The sequence below is a fragment of the Urocitellus parryii genome, chromosome 7, assembly GCF_045843805.1.
Source record: "Urocitellus parryii isolate mUroPar1 chromosome 7, mUroPar1.hap1, whole genome shotgun sequence".
NCBI classification, from domain to species: Eukaryota; Metazoa; Chordata; class Mammalia; order Rodentia; family Sciuridae; genus Urocitellus; species Urocitellus parryii.
In genome coordinates, this window is record NC_135537.1 from 89,056,660 (window position 1) to 89,077,639 (window position 20,980).

Sequence of the window (20,980 nt, forward strand, 5' to 3'; positions counted from 1 at the left end):
CAGGTAGTCACTAGGAACCCATAAATTGGGGAATGAAACAATAAATTTCATAAAATACTTTTCCAGATACAGATAGAATTGTAGAACATCTGTCTGTAGGCTTACATGCCAGAAAGTATTCAACCAGGACACAAGAGGTGATAGCATTATGTTGTTTGATGACTTCCCTGAGGTGAAAGTCTGCTGTGTGTGTGTGTGTGTGTATGTGTGTGTACACACGTGTAAATATATATATATATATATATATATATATATATATATATACATGTATATATGTGTGTACACATATACAATAAATTTCATCATAAAAGGAATATTAGAATTATAACCTTGCTGCTACAAACCTTACCAGTGTGATAAGTCTTGAGGGAAATCTACTTAGGATAAAGAATAAGATGTGATTATCTATTTCTCTTTAATTAGTCATCTTCAGTATCAATCTTTTAATTAAAATACTTCAGGAGAAGAGGTATTCTCTTTCACTGGTACCCCATATCACCTAGGACCTTGTACATTGGAGAACTATTTTATGGTTCATTTTCTATGAGGGCTCTGAGACTTTCCTTGGAGATCTTACAGTACTCTGAAAATACTGGTACCTGCAGTCCACAATGGACATTTTTATTTTGCTATGACACTCAGTAGTCAATTGCAGAGTCTTGAAATGATAGTGAAGCTCGGAATTTAAAATACATATATTAATGTGTGGTTAATACACTATAAAATATGATTAAAAGTATCAATTTAAGATATAACATATAAGACTAACTAATATATAAGTCTTACATAACATGTAAGACTAAGATATAAGACTAATGTTGGTCTATGTCTTTATTCTAGTCCTAAAGAATATTCTCATATATAATAAAGAATTTCCATTTTATGTTCAGCCTGTCCCATTAAGGTAAATAAATAAGCATCCATATTTTGTCTTCTGATTTTATTATCTATTTTATGCCTGTTTTTCAAATATTTCTGGATTTTTTTCCCTATCAAATTTGGTATTGGTGATATGGCTGATACCATTGGTAGCAATGAGATGATTGACATTGACATTTATATCAACATTAACCTAATAATCAGCATCTTATCTGGGAAGTTAGTGGCTATGAGGGTTAGCTGGTGTATTAAGTGGAGTAGCTCACTAATTTTTCTGTCCTTTTTTATATAGGAGAATTTCAGCCCCTGGTGAGGAAGAGCATTTGGAATTTGAAGAAGATGAAGAAGGTGGTGCTGGAGCAGGGTCTCCTGATTCTTTTCCTGCTAGAGTGCCTGGTGGGTACAAAAAATGTACATTATATAATTCAAGGTCAGGTGTTTGGAACTTACTTTTGTACTTGTTAGTGGTGGGTAAAACATCTCCAGGTTTTCCAATCTTAAGCAAATTACCATGGCCATTCTGTTAGCGGTAGCTATCGGTTTATTGTGAAAGTATCTTACTATTTGTGTCAGGGATCCTCAAAACATCCCGTGTTTAGTGATTGGCTAGGAAGACCCACAGGACTCAGCATATAGCTGTACTCACAGTTGTATTCTGAGTCATTACAACAAGAAAACACAAGAACAAAATCAGCAAAGGGTAAAGGCACATAGGCAAATTCCAGAGGAAACCAAACTTCTAAGAGTCCTCTCCCAGCAGAGTCAAATATGTACTTGATTCTCTCAACATTCTTTCACACCTGTGAAATGAAAAATATTGTCTATTGGGGAAACACTGTAGAGATTCAGTGCACAAGACACTTATTGGGGTTAGCATGAACCAAAACTACAGACTCCAGGAAGAAAGCAAGTGTTCAGCACAAACCATATTGTTTGCATGGACGGTTTAGGCACAGTGATCTTCTTAACAGGGCATGATGGGAATCCTGCTGAAATCCAGGTTCCCAGATGCTAGCCATGGACCAACATTGTAAGTAGGCTTTCTAGAGTAACTGTTTGCTATGTTAATTCTTTTCTTTATATATCTAGCTGTTATTTAAATAATCATATATGATTGTGAAACCTGGACCTGGAGGAATGGATACTAAACAGTTGCCCTTAACAGGGAAATAAAGAATACATAGCAAGTCCTTTTTATTTGTGGAAGATTTTGACAAGGTTGTAAAATACCCTAGTCAAGCACCCTGAGTAAATTTTTTGCCTCTTCCACTTCTATACTTTCTTCTGTTCTTATACAGTGCACAGTTTTTACTTCTGATGAACTAGTTCATTTTTTGGAAGTGTGGAAATAACACTGTACTATTGTGATGCATTTTTTATGCTTTATGGTATAATTAAATATAATATACATATCATCCAGAAAACTTCATAATTAAAGTCATATTCCAGTAATTTAAATACTCTTTGGTAAAAGACATTTGAAATATAAACAGTATAGGCTTAGACAAACAAGATACCTGCAATTTTGAGTCTAACATCTGCCAATCAGTAGTTAAGTGACTGTACTTAATTCTTTATAAAAGGAGATGTTGACAATGCCTAATTCATAGGGTTACAATGAAAATTAAGGCACCACATACAAAGCATTTGGCATGATACTTTTCATTTGCTGGGGTAGTGGTGGCTACTGTATTTTCATTATCACTTCTAAATGGTGCTAACAGTCCTACACCATAGGATTATTGGAAAAATTACAGTCACTATAAAATGTTATTGTTAGTGTTTCTTTGATACAAGGTAATTATTTCCAATCTGCTTGTCCTTATGAAGAAAGAGCTATATTTTACTTGTCATATTTGTAGGAAATTTCAAGATTGCTGAGATGATGAGGTAAATAAATTTGCTAAATTTTTTCTGTATTTTTTATTTCCTTTTCAAACCACATGCTGTACTTGAAATAGATTCCAGTTCCATAAATTTCTGTTTTGATTATTTGTTCACTAGCTATACTTCTGTAGCAAACAAGATCCTTGAAGCAGATGATGTAAGTCATGAAATGGACAGATTAAGGTCTTTATGGGTTTCAGGTTGCTGAGTTGAAAACAAACTCTGTAAATTAAGTCTATTTGCTATGAAAGATTAAGCCCAAAGTAATTAGATTTTTGTATTTTGATATAGCATTTTGGTATTTTATTTCAGAGATACAGAAAGCTCACTAAACCCTTCTATTCCCTGAATTATTTTCCTCAAAGTAAGAAAGAGTACATATAGTTCAATTGGCAATATTTGATTTGCGATCATATTTTCCAGGGCCTGTGTCATTACAAAATTGAAAATGTCACTGAAGGACAATTTAACCTTTAATTTAATTGTAGAATGGGAAAAAAATGTTATACTGTGGACATCCAAGATTTCAGTCATGTTATCACGGCTGTTGTGTCTATATTATCATGGCAGGGTGCTTCTAAGAATTATAACATTTTTATTACCTTTATTTTATGTAATTTATATAATTGTAAGTTTGTTGTAACTTTTTTTTTGGTACTGAGGATTTAACACAGGGGTACTTTACCAGTGAGCCACATCCTCAGCCCTTTTTATTTTTTATTTTGAGACAGGATTTCACTTAGTTTCTGAGGGCCTCACTTAGTTGCTGAGATTAGTCTTAAACTTGGGATCCTCCTGCCTCAGCCTCCCAAGTCACCTGGATTCCAGGCTTGTGCCATAGCATCTAGCTTATTATGATCTTTTAAAAAAAGATTTATTAAGGTGTCCCTTACATATATAAAAGGCATCTTTTTTAGTGTGCAGCTTTATGAGTTTTGACAAACACACATGCTAAATACTACTACTGTTAAACTAATGAGATGAAGTATAATATATGACTATGGTATGACCAAGAGTAGTTTATTCCCATTTAAAATTAAAAATGGATTTTTATCCAACCTTTCTTGAAAAGAATAAAAAATTGTTAAACCTTTCTTTGACATTAATATCATTTTCAAAGCCTTCAATTCTCATAAGACAAACAGTAAATTTTGTGTACTGCTTTAAACACTAACTGGCTTAAGTCCAAATAGTAGTTTAATTTTCTTAAGGTAATCTCAGTAGATTTCATTTAAATAGAGGATATAAATTTATAACCTATTATTTATTACCTGAAAACTTATTTACCATGTTGAATATTAAAGCTTCTAAATGATAAACCAAAGTAATACAAATTAAAAAAAAATAGCTGGCCAGGATTATATGCTTACAATCCTAGCTACTTAAGAAATTGAGGCAGGAGGATTGCAAGTTTGAGGCCAGTGGGGGCAACTTAGAGAGACTTTGTCTCAAAATAGAAAGAACTAGGAATGTAGCTCAGTGGTAGGGTGCTTGCCTCACCTGTGTGAAGCCCTACATTCATTTCCTAGTACCACATGCACAAATAGCCATGACACAATTTTAGACAAATTTTTAAAAAAACATTTCTGAGTGACCTAAACATAAGCCTAGCAATCTCAACATTATTCTAGATTTGTATTGGTTATTCATCTTTTATATAGTCTTAGATATGTACAAAAAATGTTTTTTTTGAAACTCAAAATGAAGAGTGAATCTTACTTCTTTAATATCAAACCTGTACTTGTTTCTTTCCTGCATAAATATTCAATTCTGAGTTGAACTTGAGATTTAAGCAAATATGGATTTTATTTTCAGCTAAAGTGCAGTTTTTTTCTTACCCATGCATATAGGAAGTTGAAAACTGCAACAAAATATTCATTGCTGTTCTATGAATATTAGGGCATCCTTATTTCACAGAATTTCAGAATATATTTAGGGTTAAGCAGTAAATACCACCAAAGTGTGCAGTTAGACTCTGGCTCTCCGAGCACTTCCTTTCTCTCAAAGTCTCAAATTCTCAGACTGAGCCGAACAGTCAGAGCCAGAGTCCATCATCCAGTCATGTACTTATATTGAAAGGAAAGGAAAATACCATTCAATGTTATCTGGTAGTTCTCCTAGCTGTTTTTCAATAGTTTTAAGGCTTGTTAATATTCTATTACTCTCAAGCAGTTTTGGAAACATTTTAAGATTTCTTTTTTATAATTTGTTTCTTGTTTGTTTGTAGTACTGGGGATTGAAGTCAGGGGTGCTCTACCACCTAGCTACATCCCCAGCTCTTTGATTTATTTTTTTTATTTTGAAACAGGGTTTTGCTAAGTTGCCCAGGCTGGCCTCTCCTGCCTTAACTTGCCAAGTTCCTGGAATTACAGGCATGCACCACTATGTCTGGCTCAGTTTTTTTTTAAATCCATGAATCTTGTCACTTGAAGTCAAAAGGTTTTCTCCAGAGCTTTGCAGAAATTGGTCCATAGGAAATGTCTATTGAGTAGGCTCTTCATCAAGGCTCTAAGCAACATCTGGCCTGCTTTTTCTTGAAAGTCCTCTGGCCACTCAAATTTTTAACCCAACACCTGTAGTAACTCTTCCTTGCATGCTAAATGGCATCTGTGTGTAAAGCATATACACACTGATTCATCTTAGGTTTTGTGAGAGTATTTATTATTTTTTTCCAGATATGATGGTGACACTTAAAAATTCAGCCATTATCCAAATCACATATTTCTGAACACAGGAAAATACATATTTCTAGTACCAGTCAATAAAGAAAATAAAAACAAGAATATATTCATATAACTTATATACAAACAACTTTAATCAGGTATAATTTTTCACAGACCTAGAAATATTATTATTTGAATGCTAATGACCCCTAAGATTTTTATCAAACTTTTAATATAATTTCAAAGTGAACAAACTTCTTATGATTTTACTCTTTATCTTGAAAGGTTGGACCAGTTTCTCAACTACTAATCAGTTACCAACCAAAAGAAATTGTGCATGTGTTTTCATATTTTCACACAATTTGTATGTGTGTACAAATTGCAGATGTGCAGTGCAAATTGCAAAATTTTTCTCTTGCTAGATTTTTTAAGACCCATTTCATGTTTTGTGCCATCTACAAAATGTTATGGCCAAATAATGATTTGTCAATACCATTATTTTAAATTATGTTAAAATTATCCCAAAATAATAGAAAACATTATTTTATATATATCCTTTTTATTGCATTTTAAAATCACAAAGAAATGTGCACTTAAAAAAACTGTGTGACAGACTTTGAATTGGTAGTATGACATCTGAATTTAATTACAAGTATGATAAATCTAAAACAAAGAAGATATATATATATATATATATATATATATATATATATATATATATATATATAATCACATACATATGATATTGCTTAGTTTACATTTTAGATATCAGGTTCATCTCTGTCCTAAAAGTATGGACAAAAAATTTTGTACTCCTTATTCATGACATTTAATTCACCAAGCACCAAGGCAAAATGAAGACTGACTCACCTCTTATTGAAGTAAATGCCTGTGACAAACATTTGTACAATATCGTGTAAAAATCCAAGCAAATGAAATTATTCAATAAGCAAACTCAAATCAATGTTTTAAAAAAATATAATATTTGGTAATTTTCCTCTTTTATGTTCTGACGTAGACAATAATGTACTATTTTGGAACAAAGACTGTCATGCCATTTCCAATTTTGGACTAGAAATTGTCCTTATGGTATGATATGAGATATAAACAGTAGCATTTTTTAAAAAGCAAAAATAAAAAGTTGAAAGAAAAAAATGACTTCCTCTTCTGCATGTGAGGACAGGGTCTTAAGGATCCCTCTGACCTTCATATCCATGTCACTCCAGACTCATCCTCAGGCTGGTGGTCCTTTCATTGTCTGATTCTCCATGATCTCTATGGCTACACAGAGACTACTGAATGTGAGGCCATCCTACTTGATACTCAGACCTTCATTTTTCTCAGCATCCTCTTGGAACAAAGAAGTTGTGGGTGATGGGCGGGGGGTGGGGGGCTTCAGATGCTCTCCCATTGTTTTTCTGTACCTGTTGCAGGTAGAGTGGTGCTTCATTGCTTGGTCTGTATCAATGCTGTGGGGTGCCCAGCAGAGGCAGATGCCTTACTTGCACAATTCCCTTTCTTCTCCACAGTGGCAGTGGCTGTAACATTCTTGGCTAGGTCAGACGCTTTTACACAGTTTTTAAAACATTCTTGAGCGAACTTGTCTGTGTTTAACAAACAGCCATTTGGGGGATCCATAGCTACCTTCATAAATTGTTTTCCACAGATGAAGCACAATGAAATAGAGCAACTTGAGTTTTTACCCAAGTACCACCTGTTAATAAACAGTTTCCATCAACAAGATGGACTTTTTGGTGTCCCCTATTACAGTAGTGTGGTGAAATGGTTCCAAACCTTCTAATTCATTGTCATTACTTTATCAGAGTTGTCTTTAGGTTTAGGCTTAGAATCTTACTCTCGCAGAAAAATCACACTGGATTGAGTAATTCTTTCCAACTCTTTTTGACACCAGTGAGAGCATGCCTGCTCTGGTTGGTGCATAAGAGGTGGTTGGGGCAGATAAGTCAGAAAAAGACGTGCTTTCTGTGTTCAGTACAACTTGGGGCTCACCAGCTACCAATGTCTTCCTTTGTCTTGCAGTAAAAACTGAAAGTGGAATTAACCAAATGAACACAGTCCTGCTGCTCACTGCTATATGAGTGTTAAAGACCTATCATATTGCTATCTGGGCTACTCAGTCTCTGTCCATTCCTGTGAATGTGCATTGCCCAGTGTACAAAGTTCAAATGTTACTCTTTTTTAATCACTCCCTTACTTGGAGTTCTTAGTGACAGCTCAATAACATCCCTGGGATGTTATTGAAAACTTGGTTTGGACAGCAGTAGCCATTTAGAGTTTTCCATATTTAAAAGTATGAGGCATAAATAGTGGCCTCACAAAAATGTCTATATTCTAATCCTGGGAACCTGTGACTGTTATGTTATATGGCAAAAGGAACTTTGCAGAAGCTTGAGATGGGGAGGTTCTCCTGCAGTTCCTTTTAAGGCTTTAGGGACAATTAAAATAAAGATGTTAAAATGGGACATGATGGTTAAAAGCATGGACTCTGTAGCCAAACTGCTGTGTGATTATGGATAATTTGTTTTTCTATGCCTCAATTTTCACCTCTGAAAAATAGAACTATACTATTGTTGTGAGGATTAGATGAGAGGATTAGGATAGTATGTGGCACATCACAAATACTCACAAGTGTTAGCTATTTCTTATTTACATAGCAATTCCATGTGGAAGAACATTTCTTCTGATCTTTGCTCTAGATCTGAGAGCAGATGATCTAGCTGGAATAGCACAGTTTACACTGGATTGTGTGTAGTGATTTCTTTCTTATCCTTGTTAGTCTTTGAATTTTATGAGTGTAGTTGACTTGTTCTCATATTACACTAGGTAATTGGATATGTTAATTCTTCACTTAGAAATCTTCCTTTTAATGCATTGGCTCAATTTGCAACTATCATGGTTTTATCTTTGATGCAGAAACATGCACCCTTTTTCTTCTAACCTGGGAGCTATAAATGGTATGGTATTATTTTAGTATTTGATCTTCTTTTATGTTTATTATTTCTTCACTCATTGATATAAATTTTCTAGCCATTTTTTACTAGAGAATGATAACCTCTAGAACTGGAAATTCATTCATTCAATAAAATATTTCTTCAACAAAGATCTGTTTAATCCTTGTGCATACTACAAAAGGAACAGTTCCCACACCTTTCAGGATGCTTATTGTGTAGTCAGCAAGACAGAGCCAAAAGCACATGATTATGATTAGAGATGTGCACCAATGTCATAGGTTGGCAAAAAGAAGGGCTGAGGGAGTTCAATAAATCTAGACAGATTTAGGACTCACTGAGTATATAGGAGTTGACCATGCAGAGAGAGAGAGCACATCAGAGACCATTCTGAAACACCTTAAATAGGCACCTTTCTATGTAATCTATGATCTTAATTACAATCAGCTTCCTTCATCATGAAGCACAAGGTTTGACATTCTACCTTGAATTAAAAAAGAAATTCAGACTTGAAATCACTGCCTCCATATTAAATTATTTGAAGCATAATGATTACATTAAACCTTACTGTGTAGTCTCAGGCAAAAAGATTGTTGGTAAGGAATGTAGCATCAGCCCTACCATTTCAACTGAAAGATCTAGATGATGACAGGTTATAAAATTGACTTACCCCAAAGTAACAACAAGTTTAATATCAACTTGGAAAAAATAATCTTAACATCAAAAAGACTTTGAAAGTTGTAATGCAATCATCTTTTGACTGTCAAAAAAAGTAGTAAAGAGGTAAGACATAAAAGACGTAACATTCTTGGGGTTTTTTTGGGGTGGGGTGGGGTGGGTTCTTTTTTTGTCTTTTTGGGAACTGGAGGTTGAATCCAGGATTTTGCAAATGCAAGGCAGACACTTTGCCACTGAGCTACATCCCAACCCAACATTCTTAATTTATAAAGAAAAATTTTAATTGTAATAACCAAAGCAGAATACATGAGAGGAACAGACAACATGAGCTAGTGCGCATGCATGCACACACACACACACACACACACACACACACATACACACACACACACATTTAAAAATACCCGCTAAACATATAAAAAGATACTCAACTTTATTTTTAATAAAAAACATAAATTAAAGCTACTGTTGGTGAGTCTTAGGGGAAATAGGTACTTATTAATCACTTGTGGGAATAGAAAAATAGTGCAGTTCCTTTGGAGGGGAATTGAGCATTCTCTAACATATAAGTACATACTTTTTTCCTTAGCAATCCCATTCCTGAGAATTTACTCTGAAGATGCACCCGTAAAATACAGGAAAAAGAGGGGGAAACACTTGCATATACACCAGATTCTCTGTTGAGGTGTTTTTTATAATGATAAAAAGTTAGAAATAATGTAATTGCCATATGAAGATTGGCTGAATAAACTATGATACATAGGATACTGTAGAAAATAATTCAGAAAATCTCCATGAACTAATGAGTGAATTTTCAAAATATATTATTAGCAGAATTTATCAAGATAGTTCACATTAGCAGATTAAGGGGAAAGATTTCATAATGTTGTCAACAATGCAGAAAAAGTTTTCAGTTAAGTTTGAAATACAGCCTTGATTTTAAACAATTCTTGGCAAAGGACAGAAAAACATCCTTAACTTGATAAAACATGGCTACATGACATTTACAGCCCAAAATCGTTTAATGATGAATTTGAACAAAACAAGAGTGTCTATTACTTCTTTTCATCAGCATTGTTTTGCAAGCCCTAGCTACTGCACTAGGACAAGAAAAATGAAATATAAAAGGGGGGATGTTCTTTATTTGCATACTTATGAATATATAGAGAATATGCAAAAAACCTATTCATAACTCATTAATAAGATAATGCGGTTCCTGGATATAAAATCTGTACAGACAAATCAATTCTATCTCAAACAAGTAATAGTTGCTTAAAAAATGAACTATTATAATATTTATAGTAGTATTAAATAATATCAAGGACCTTATTATAAATTCAACAAAATAAATATAAGAATTTTATGTAGAAAATAAACCTTTGTTGAAAGAAATAAAAGAATATCAAAAGGAAAAGGAAACTGGAACAATCTTGAAATTAGGGAAAAAGATGGAAGAGTGACTCAATAATTGTTATGGTTGGTGAGATGTTGAATTGTACATTCTCTTTTACTTTTTTCATTTCTCTCAATTGAATTGTTTATGAGAATGCATTTTATAAAAACAGTGAAGTCATTATTCTTTTTTTCATTTGTTCATAATAGTTATTCTTGACATTAGATTTATTTGGACTAATTATAAATGCATGGAATATAATTTGCTCCAATTCAGTCCCTTCACCCTCCCCATCCTCCCTCCCACTGTTCCCTTTCATCCAATTTACTGATCTATTTACATTTTTTAAAATTAGTATTTTATAGATATTCAAAATGATGAGTTTCATTATAGTATATTCACATGTGTGCATTGGAAAGTTAGTTTGGGTTTATTCCACAGTTTTTCCCTACCCACTCCCAATTCCCTTCTTTTTCTTTTACTGATTTTATTTTTTAAAAATACACGACAATGGAGTCTATTACAATTCTTCTTACACATATAGAGCACAATTTTTTATATCTTTGTATAAAGTATGTTCACACCAATTCACGTTATAGATGTACTTGTTTTTTTGCATTACAATTCTTATTACACATATATCCAACAATTTTTCATATCTCTGTTTGTATATAAAGTAGGTTGACACCCAATTTGTGTCTTCAGACATGTACTTTGGATAATGATGTCCATCACATTCATTCCACATTCATTAGGAGGCTAATCCCCTGCCTCCTCCCTTTCCCTCACTCCCCTCTTCCCTATCTAGAATCCAACTATTCATCCCATGTTCCTCCTCCCTACCCTATTATGAGTCAGCCTCCTTATATCAGAGAAAACATTTGGCATTTGTTTTTGGGGGATTGGCTAACTTCACTTAGCATTATCTTCTCCAACTCCATCCATTTACCTGTAAATGCCATGATTTTATTCTCTTTTTAAAAAGTTCATTGAGTGTATATATATATATATATATATATATATATATATATGCCACATTTTAAAAAATCCAATCATCCACTGAAGGGCATGTAGGTTGGCTCCACAGTTTAGCTATTGTGAATTGTGCTGCTATAAACATTGATGTGGCTGTGTCCGTGTAGTATGTTGTTTTTAAGTCCTTTGGGTATAGTCCAAGGAGAGGAATAGCTCGGTCAAATGGTGGTTCCATTCCCAGATTACCAAAGAATCTCCATACTGCTTTCCAGATTGGCTGCACCAATTTGCAGGCCCACCAGCAATGTATGAGTGTGCCTTTTCCCCCACATCCTTGCCAACACTTATTGTTGTTTGTCTTCATAATAGCTGCCATTCTGACTAGAGTTGTATCTCAGTTTTGATTTACATTTCTCTGATTGCTAGAGATGTTGAAAATTTTTTTCATATATTTATTGATTGATTGTATATCCTCTTCTGAGAAGTGTTTGTTCAAGTCCTTGACCCATTTTTTTATTGGGTTACTTGTTTTTTTCAGGGCTTAGCTTTTTGAGTTCTTTATAAACCCTAGAGAGTAGTGCTCTATCTGATGTGTGAGGGGTAAAGATTTTCTCCCAGGATGTAGGCTCCCTGTTCACCTCACGGATTGTTTCTTTTGCTGAGAAAAAACTTTTTAGTTTGAATCCATCCCATTTATTGATTCCTGGTTTTAATTCTTGTGCCATAGGAGTCTTATTAAGGAAGTTGGGGCCTAACCCACATGATGAAGATTAGGGCCTAATTTTTTCTTCTGTTAGACGCAGAGTCTCTGGCTTAATTCCTAGGTCCTTGATCCATTTTGAGTTAAGTTTTGTGCATGGTGAGAGTTATGAGTTTAATTTCATTTTGTTGCATATAGATTTCCAGTTTTCCCAGCACCATTTGTTGAAAATGCTATCTTTTCTCCAGTGCATGTTTTTGGCACCTTTGTCTAAAATAAGATAATTGTAATTTTGTGGGTTAGTCTCTGTGTCCTCTATTCTGTACCATTGGTCTACCAGTCTGTTTTAGTGCCAATACCATGCTGTTTTTGTTACTGTTGCTCTGTAGTATAGTTTAAGGTCTCATATAGCGATACCACCTACTTCACTCTTCCTGCTAAGGATTTCTTTAGCTATTCTTGGTCTCTTATTTTTCCAGATGAATTTCATGATTGCTTTTTCTATTTCTATGAGGAATGCCATTGAGATTTTGATTGGAATTGCATTAAATCTATATAGTGCTTTTGGTAGTATGGCCATTTTGATAATATTAATTCTGCCTATCCAAGAGCAAGGTAGATCTTTCCAGAAATAGTAAATGAATTCAGCAAAGGAGCAGGATATAAACCAACACAGATAAATCAAAGGCATTTCTGTATATCAGGGACAAAGCCTCTGAGAAGGAAATGAGGAAAACTACCCCATTCACAATAAACTCAAAAAATAAAAAAGATACTTGAGAATCAACAAAAGAAGTCAAAGATCTATACAATGAAAACTATAGAACCCTAAAGAGAAATCAAAGAAGATCTTAGAAGATGGAAAGATCTACACATTCCCTTCTTAAAGGAGAAATAGAGGAGGAGGGAGGGAGAGGGGGAAGGTGGGCAGGGTCATATCAGAATATGATAGCCCAAAGGGTGGGGTTTTGGCCTGCTGAGAACTTCTAACGGAAGGAGATTGGAATCCCAAAAGCAACCTCAGCAGCAAAGCCTCTGCCCTCCTCCTGCCCTCCTGTCCTTCATCCTTCTCTCCCAAAGCCAGTCATAAAACCTAGAAAGCTCTCTCTCTCTCTCTCTCTCTCTCTCTCTCTCTCTCTCGCTCTCTCCCCCTCTCTCTCTTTCCCTCTCTCTTTCTTTCCTTCCCTGTCCCCCTACCCTCCCTTCCCCCCTCCCTTAAAAACCCACATTCCAGACAGGACCTGCCTTTGGTCCAGAAGGAAAGAAGGCTATACAGAGAGGCCAAGAAGAATCTGACCAGACAGGGCTTGCTGGGACCCTGGCAGCCTTTTACCATTAGCTCACACCCCCTTTTCCAGTCATTTCTGCATGGCCATCCATTCTTCATGGAACATAAACATAAAAACAGGAGTTTTCCCTGGATCTGTAGGTCTTTATTTCTTAAGGCTTTTAGGTCAAATAAAGTTCTATTAAATAAATGTTATGATTTTTAAAATGTAAGGAGATACTAGTTCATAAATTAGACAAAGCAGTTTATAGACTCTTTCTGAAACTCATCTGGACCTTTTATACAGCTATAGAATTAAGATACGGTATTAGTGGTAAGAGGATAAACAGTCCGGTAAGACAGAATAGAAAAATCAGGAAGTGATTGCCACATGATTTATGATTGAGGTGGGACTGCAGATCAGTGGTGGAAAATGTCAGTCTTTTTAATGAGTAGTGCTGAGACAATTGAGTATTTATGTGAAACTGAATGAAATTAAAGCTCCTACTATACACCGTAGTCAATAATTCTGTGTGACATATAGAATTAAGTGTGAATAGCAAAACAATAAAATGCTTTCAAGATAATACCTTTATGATTTTGGAATGGGGTAAGTTTTCTTAAATATGACATAAAAAGCACTGATTGTAAAGGAAGATATTAAGAAATTTGATATTACTAGCAGTAAGTATTTATCATAATCAGAAGACACCATGGCAGAGAAAAGTCATTCTTAACATTCAAAACTAATACTTGGTGTTAGAAGTTAGCAATGGTTGCTATCTTTTGGAAGAGTGAATTGGATAGGGTGGGGGGAAGGACACTCCCAGGAGGCTGATCATATCTTTCCTAGATCTGATACTAGTTATACAGGTGTATTCACTTTGTGGAAGTTCAGAAAACTGTACTAACAATTTGTACATTTTAAAATGTATATGCTCTACTTCAACAAAAAGTCTTTATAAAGGAAAACTACTAAGAAGCTATTTGTAAAACATTTGTCCAGCAAAATAATAGAGACCTCCTACAGCTCAATAAGATAGACATCTCAATGAAAAATCGAGCAAAATAATTGAACACACTTCAGAAAAGAGGAAATCATATATTTGATTTATTCTAAAAGGTGCTCAACCTTATGAATCTTCAGAGGAATGCAAATTAAAATGATTGATCACTATATACCAAAATTGGCTAACATGAAGAATCTGAGAAAACAGTACCTAGTGAGGATTTAGGTTTGTTAATGCAACAGTGGAATGGAATGCAGGCTCCAGGCCTTCCCATTATTGCATTTGTCTGTTTTGTCTTCATATTTGTTTAAATTAGAAATTAATACATTTTTAACAGCACTGTTGAGGTATAATTTGCATTTCATAACATTTCCCTTCTGTAAGTATAAAATTCATCGATTTTTGACACCTCTATAGAGTTTTGCATCTGTCATCACTATACAAGTTCAGAACATTCCCATCACCTCCCAAAATTTCCTCAAGGCACATTTGCCATCAATCAAATGTGTATTTTCAAATGTAGTGTGTTGATTGCTTCATGTATTTCAAATAACTCATCATTAAAAGTAGCATAACACATTGTTGAATAGAAACTTGAAAAAGATCAACCAAAATCTTTTGTTAAGTGTATTTTGAGGTTCTGTATACATACTTGATTAAAATCAGCTTATTTGCATCTGTTCTCTATTGGTAGTTTCAAAAAAGGGAACATAGTGAACAGTTGATTTCTTCCTTCATATGTTCTTGGTGGGTGAATGTTGTCATGTTGTTCTGGGTGGGTTTTTAGTTTTAAAAATTTTAGTTGGTTTTGGGGAAAATGTTCAGTTATACAAATGGCCATTTTATATGGCAGTCTGTATAGTACTAATTTCTGAGAGAATAAATCATACAAAATAGAATGAAGAATAGAAGTTAGACTATATAGTTAAATTAAAACATAAATATCAAATTGTAAATTATTTTCTTTATTAGGAGTAACTAAAGAGAAGAATGTATTGATCAACTCTGATATTAAATGTCTCAGACTTTAGAACAGTATAACAAGTATTTTAAAAGCTTTTCTTGTCTTTGTTCTACCACTTCATATTAAGATGCTGAGTATAATATAGAAGTACATATGGAATATAAATATCATGTGAGCATATTATACTATTATATATAATTGGGCTTCCTCAAGTGATGTTTTTAACATACTTTTATTATACATACTATATACTATTATTATAGAAGGTGATTGTATGGGAAATGCAGATATATTATGTGTAAAATTAAATATTTTTCTAAAAAAGTATAACATCAGATGTTCATGAATTTTGGAAATAAAAATACATAATGCCTAGCTAGGTCCTAAGAGGTAGGCTATATCTTCTGTTTGTCAAAGTATTTACTCTGAATTATTGGTGGAGCTAACTTTTATTGAGGTTTCTCTGTTGCCAGGTACTTTATTACCAATGTTGCCATCAGAACCGGGAATGACATTATTCACTATCAGGATTGAGAAAATTGGTCTGAAAGACGCTGGACAGTGCATCGATCCCTATATTACAGTTAGTGTAAAGGGTAAATAACTGGCAAATTGCATTATGTTTTTTCTCATATGGAACAAAGTTTTTGACAGGGGATGGTCTTGTATATGTGACAACTTACTTTAATGCATTCTATAATGAGGCAAAATCCTAGAAGAGATCATACCAGAACATAGTTTGAAAGACTTACAAAAAATATTTCCTACTTATACACTCACTTTTGCTTTTGAGTTTGTATAGATTTTTGCTCTTCAGATTCCATCTAACGTGCAGACTAAACATACACATTGTCCTTAACAGCAGCTACAGCCTTCAGGATGTAGATTAACAATAGCACCCCTCACCTTCTCCTATCCAGTCTATATTCATTTCTCTCCACAAAGCCCCATGTCCTATTTTCCCATCTCTCCTTCTTCAGCCCCTTCTTCTTCCTGTGCTACTGAGGTATCTACTTAGGTGAGTCCTACAGAGGCAGATGAAAATCAGGGGACAGGGAAGTAGGGTGCGTCCATAACATCCATGCCCTGAAAGCAATCCCGTGGGATGATGATGTGATTAAGGAATAAATTATACCATTTTACAGAAATAACTATAGTTAGTACAAACGGCTTATTTTAATCTGTAGTTTTGCACCAAAGAAACAGACCAGTGCTGAAATTAAATGGAGGAACTTTTATCAATTGCAGAAATAAAGTCAGATCCATGGGTTCATTAGTGCTAATTAAAAGAAAAATATGACCACAAAGAAAAACATTTATTTAAAGAACATAATCCACAGCACTAATACTGGTACACTTTTAAATTCTGATGTTACCAGTTATCAAATATATAGTGTACCGGAAAATATTTACATTGTTTGATAGGCCATTTGTAAAACTGCATACTCATTCAGAAAGTATACTTAAAACACAAAAATATTTAATGATGTAAATGTTAAATTACGTTTGCATATGTTAAACTGAAATATTTTTATGTAAATATTTTTTTAATTATTAAATGTACTAAATTGTTTTTGAGCTTTTTGATACACATAAATGAATAACACATAAACACTGAGGAGTTATTAAATGAGTCCATGTTGAATTTGACTAAACTGAGATTTTAAAACCCGGAAAATTAAAACTATATATAACGTGCCATCTGGTTGTTGTAAATTCAGGGTATGTTGTAAACAGTATAAGCAGAATTTAGATAATATATATGAAAAATTATTCATTAACAAAAGGGTTTTTGTTGGCTGTTCTCATCCATTTTTGGTTCTTAACAGGGAAATTATGATAAGGTTAGGTTTAAAGGCTTTTCTAAAGTCATATACTTGATCAAAGTTAGAAATTGGTGGCAGAGCTCCATTGTGGCAAATTATATACTCCAGATTTTTTTTTTTTTTTTTGCATAGAAAAATATAGTGGGCTATTCCCTAAGAAAAAACATGTTTGTTCTTTTTACCACTTCACTATGAAGATCAAGTTTTGTCCACTTGGCCATGTAAAGGCTTCCTTGTCCCCTTCATGAGGTCTCCTATCCAGTCTATATTCATTTCTCTCCACATACCCCATGAACTTCAACAACTCTCACATACTTGCTCACACCAAATAGGAATCTCTTAGCCTGAGAATCTCCTCTCAGCTCTTTCCATGCCTCTTTAGGAACTGTAACCGTTGCAGTTTCTATATTTTCCGTCTGTATATGTGAATGCTCATAAGCAGAAACTTAATTGTTTCTCCAGATCTGAATGGCATAGATTTAACTCCTGTGCAAGATACTCCTGTGGCTTCAAGAAGATATATATGTTCATTTTAATATGGACATTGAGCTCCAGAAGCATATTGAAAAATTAACCAAAGGTTTGTAATTATCAGTTACTGACTTCTTAAGGACACAGTACTTATCTGGGTTTGTGTTCATAGTGTACTTAACACAAGATCTTATGTCACATAGTTATGAATATTGACTTAAAGTCAAATCAACAATTTTTTTAAAATATGAGAATTAGCAGTTGCATTATCTAGTTGTGTAATAATGTGGTTAAATATTATTTGATAGGGAAGTTTTTCTCATAATACAGAGTTAAGGAAGCAGGTTCCCTAATAATTACCTTAAGTCCTTTTAGGAACCTAATGATTACTTTCTAACAGTTAAATTATTATTTTTTCTTTCAATAAAATGCATTGGGTAAAAAGATACTATAACTGGCAGTTAGTTTGTAAGAATATGGAAAGGACAATCTGGGCGTGGTGGTTTCAGGAGGGAGAGAAATGATATAAGGTAGAATTTTTTTTAAAGGAACTCTTTTACATTTCTATTCTATCTAATATGGGTGCTTATTGAAACCATTTCTATAGGTACTGCTGATACTTAAGTAACTTCTGTTTTTCTTGTGGTATTTAATATTTTATATTCTTTGGTAGTTTATGATTCTACCTGTGTACATAACTTACATTCTTGCTATACAATTTTGTTGTACTTTGTAGAATTAAATGATATGGAGAAATGTCACTCAGACATGCTAGTACCAGAGCTTGGAGTGACAGCCACAGTGAGTTATCAACAGTTGTGTCATCAGACTGTTTGACACGTTACTTTGTAAAATCATAGGCTTCTGGTGACACATAAGAACTGTGTGGTCTCTGGCTTATGTTGTTTAATTCCTTAGGTGCAGCTATTTTCTTTGAATTCAAACACTACAAGCCTAAAAAAAGGTTTACCAGCACCATGTGTTTTGCTTACATGGAGATGGATGAGATTAAACCTGGGCCAATTGTAATAGAACTGTAAGTGATATACATATAGGATTCATACTGTTCTAATGGTTACTAGTTCATGTTTCTTTTTAGTCCCTCTTATCGAGAATGTAACATTGGAGTAGATCAATCATCAAAGTATTTTAAAGAATGATCTTTCTATTGTGGTTACAGATACAAGAAACCCACTGACTTTAAAAGAAATTGCAGTTATTGACCAAGAAACCACTTTATCTTCATCTACAGCAAACTTTGCACAAGGAATGATTCTGACATGAGTAATGTGGAATTTCTGTGAATTTTACCACTCAGTAGAAACCATCATAGCTCTGTGTAGCATATTCATCCTTCAGGAGGCAGGAAGTGAGCCGTACCTATAGGCCAGTGAGTCCATTGCAAAGCTGTACCACAGAACTAAAGTACAGCACCTCATTGTTATGACTCCTTTGGATACAGGTTTATTGTAGATTTTGAAACTTGTTTTTACTTTTCTATTAATTGTGCAATTAATAGTCTGTTTCCTAACTTACCACTGTTCCTACCCTGCTTCCTGGAACAATACTGCTGTGGTAGGTATGATCATCTTCAAACTTAATACAGCAATAAGAATGTGCTAGAGTTTACACATTTGCTCACTTTTGCTCCAATATGGTCTTTTGAATTAACTTCAAACTTTTGAATTGAAGTGGGTAGGATAGTACCAGATTGCTTTGAAAGGAAATTGGATCAGTTATGGTCTGTCTTATAGGCTGTTCCTTAGAGCTGGCCTAAATTCACCCTCATCTGATGTGTGCCTTGATCAGATCAATATCTTATATGGGAGTGTTCCCTAGATTGTAGCTGTGATTTTTTTCCAGATGACCAGATTGTTTTTCTGAAAGTGAGCACATTTTTAGTCATGTTGATTAGTTGTTCTACATCACATTGCTATTGTTTCTAGGGTTAACATTAATAATTCTAGGGTTAACATTAAAACCATCTCTCTCAGAATAATTACAAATTTTGGGGTGGATTTACGTCTTCTAAATCATGTCATCTAAAAATAATTGAGTCAGATGCTAATGAGATACTGCAGGAATCAACTGCTGTTTTTCTGACAACCGATTGTGAAACCTTAAAACCTGCATACCTTGTCTTTATAAAGTGATGAGTATGCAAAATCTGGAAAGATATTCTATTTTTTTAATATAGGTAGATATGACTACCATTTATTTCCTATTTAGATATATTGACATTCATATGAAAATATGCAGGTCATTAGCCTATTATAATTTCACTATTTACATTACTTTTAACTTGATGAGACATAAATAAAACTTTCATAGTACACAAGGTGGATATTTGATACACAGAACATAAATATTTGTGAGGATCATTTTTTGTGGGTTACATGTAGAACCCATGTATTTTAATATTCACTATTTTAAATGAACAATGCATAAAGGGAATGCAATATTTGGCCTATTTTTAAACTAGTGTAAACCCTAATCATACCATCTGTTTGCTTTTTAAAATGAATAACAGTTATTTTAGCCCTTGCACTTCAAGAGATCTAGTCTTTAATTTTTCAGTTGTCTGTTAGGTCAGTTTTGTTTACTAGATGAATGTTAATAAAACTATATGAGCCTGAAAAAATTATCAACCAAATTTAGTCTTTTCTTTCATCTGGATTGGGTTAATTTCACAAGTGCAAAAATAGTTCAGTCTACAGTAGTTCTAGGAAATGAAGAATTTGCCTTAATAAAATGTTCACTCAACTGAAACTCTGAGTAGTCAAAATTTCCAGACTGTAAACTTCTCAAGAGAAGGGCCTCATCTTCTCCATGTCATGTAAACTTTCCAAGGTGCTTGGCAGCACTCTGTACCCTGTGGAGTACTCAGTACCTTTTTGTTTGATGTTACTGATGTTTGATGTTGCTCCCTTAAAATCTACTATTAAAATGTAGCAAAACTGATACATTGTTCTTTCTGTTTTCTCATACTATAAAACATGTATATCAAAGTGATAATTTAAAAAAAAAACCTTTTTTTTGGTTGTAGAAGGACAAAGTACCTTTCTATTTATATGTGGTGCTGAGGATCAAACCCAGTGCCTCACATGCAACCCCAGCCCTTGAAAGTGATAATTTATATAAAGAAACATTTAACATCCTTCACATAAGAATGCTTTATTTTAACCTCTATTTATTTATGTGGTGCTGAGGATTAAACCCAGGGCCTTGCCTGTGCTAGGCAAGTACTCTACCACTGAGCCACAACCCCAGCTGCCACCAAAGAATGGGGTTATATGGA

The 20,980-nt window shown here is 33.9% G+C and overlaps 1 pseudogene; it reads left to right on the forward strand.

Moving 5' to 3' along the window:
- The first annotated feature begins 815 nt into the window (after positions 1 to 815).
- On the forward strand, positions 816 to 19,101 carry LOC144256026 (axin interactor, dorsalization-associated protein-like; annotated as a pseudogene).
- Positions 19,102 to 20,980: the final 1,879 nt, after the last annotated feature.